Consider the following 2,583-nt stretch of genomic DNA (forward strand, 5'->3'; position numbering starts at 1 on the left):
GCCGGGAGCGGCCACTGCACAAACAGTCTGGGTGACAGAGTGAGACTCCAACTCAAAAATAAATAAATAAATAAAATAAAATAAATAAAAATAAGTAAACTTTCAAATGAATAGACATGGGGTCTCACCATATTGCCTAGGTTAATCTCAAACTCCTGGCCTCAAGTGGTCTTCCTGTCTCAGCTTCCCAAAGTGTGGGGATTACAGGCGTGAGCCACTGCACCAGCCTGTTCTCAACATTTTTCAACATTTTACTAGAGATTTAATCAGGGCAATTAACCAGAGCAATTACAATCCAATGTCAATTCCACTGAAACTGGAATGAAAGAATTGAAGCTATCTCTATCTGCAGAAGACATGATCTTAAATAAAGAAAATCTGAAAGAATCAACTAAAACACTACTAAAACCAATATATTTAACCAGATTGAAGAGTACAATATCAAAATATAAAAGTTGCCCAGGTAACAGTCATCAAGTGTGGTACAGGCACAAGAATAGCCATGTGATATAGATCAATGGAATATAACTGACCAGAAATATACCTATACACGTATAGTCAATTGATTTTGAACAAGTGTGCCAGAATGAAGTCGAATCATTTTTTCACAATGGGTACAAAAATTAACTTAAAACGAACCAAAGATCTAAATGTAACAGCTATGTGTATAAAATTCTTAGAAGAAGAAAATATAGGCTAATCCTAGATGACTGTGCATTTGGTAAAGGATTCTTAGACATGACACCAAAAGCACAATCAACAAAAGAAGACATGGAAATCAAAATTTAAAATATTTCTTTTTTTATTGTAGAGATGATGTCTCGTTAAGTTGCCCAGGCTGGTCTCGAACCTGCGGGCTCAGGCAGTCCTCTCACTTCAGCCTCCCAAAGTGCTGGGATTATAGGCATGAGCCACCATGCCAGGTCTATTAAAAATATTTCTGCATCAAAGGATTCTGTATTCATTTATTCAGATTATCCTAGTACTGCTGTAGTAAAAGTACTGGAAACTGGGTGATTTAAAACATCAGAAATTTATTGTCTCAAAGTTTTGGAGGTTACAAGGTCAAAATCTAGGTGTTGGCAAAGCTGTATTTCTTCTGAACCTTCATACCTTGCTGACAGGAATGCCAAATGGTAAACTTCCTTTGGAAAACAGTCTGGATATGCCTCAAAATGTTAAAAATAGAGATACCTGCAAGCCAGCGATGTAATGTCTAGGTACATACCCAAGATGAGTGAAAGCCTATATTCATGCACAGACTTGTACGGGAATGTTCGCTGCAGCACTATTCATAGTCATCAGAAAGTTGAAAGGCTGTAATGTCTATCAACTGATGAAGGAATAAGCAAAATGTGGAATATCCATACAATGTGTTATGATTCAGTCAGAAAATGGAATGAAATTTTGATACGTGATGCAACATGTATGAATCTTGAAAAACATTGTGCAAAAGCAGCTGGTCACAAAAGACCACATATTGTATGCCTTCATTTATATAAATATCCAGAGTAGGCAAATCTAGAGAGAGACACAGATGAGTGGTTGCCTAGGTCTGGGTGAGTTAGGGGAAGTAGGGAGTGACTGGTTATGAGTACAAGGTTTATTTTCTAGGTGATAAAATCATCTAAAACCAATTGTCATGATCGTAGCACAACTCTGTGAATACACTAAAAACCATTGAATTGCACAGTTGAAATGAATGAATTACAGTAAACACCCTACATACAAACAAGTTCTGCTTCAAGAGCACATTTGTAAGTCCAATTTGTTTGTGAGTTCAACAAAGTAGCTGAGGTACTCAACTAACACATCAGCTATATAGTACTGTACTGGGATAGATTGATAATGCTTTTCATACAAATAATACATAAGTGAAAACACAAAAAATAAAAAAGAAAGCATTTTAATCTTTTTTTTTTTTTTTTTTTGAGTTGGAGTCTCACTCTGTCGCCCAGACTGGAGTGCAGTGGCCGCTCCCGGCCACTGCAGCCTCGGCCTGCTGGGCTCCGGCGATCCTTCCGCCTCAGCCTTCCGAGTAGCCGGAATTACAGGCATGCGCCGCCACGCCCAGCTGAGTTTTTTGATTTATTGTAGAGATGAAGTCTCGCTGCCCAGGCGGGTCTCGAACCCGCGGGCTCAGGCAATTCACTCACCTCAGCCTCCCAAAGGCGCGGGATTACAGGCTGAGCCACCGAGCCCGGCTCGCATTTTAATCTTATAGTACAGTACCTTGAAAAGTAAAGTAGTACAGTTAGACATGTGAACTAACATGATTGGACATGTGAATTAACACGATTGGACATGCAAACACATATTTGCATCTTTGAAAGTTCACAACTTGGCCAGGCATGGTGGCTCATGCCTATAATCCCAGCACTTTGGGAGAGGATTGCCTGAGCCCATGAGTTTGAGACCAGCCTGAGCAGCTTGGCATGACCTCATCTCTACAATAAATAAAAAAATAAGCTGGGCATGGTGATGTGTGCCTGTAGTTTCAGCTACTTGGAATGCTGAGGTAGAAGGATCACTTGAGTCCAGCAGGTGGAGGCTGCAGTGGCCGTGAGTGTGCCACTGCACTCC

This window comes from Carlito syrichta, unplaced genomic scaffold (genome assembly GCF_000164805.1).
Source record: "Carlito syrichta isolate Samal-C Ts95f unplaced genomic scaffold, Tarsius_syrichta-2.0.1 Scaffold307013, whole genome shotgun sequence".
Classification (NCBI taxonomy): domain Eukaryota; kingdom Metazoa; phylum Chordata; class Mammalia; order Primates; family Tarsiidae; genus Carlito; species Carlito syrichta.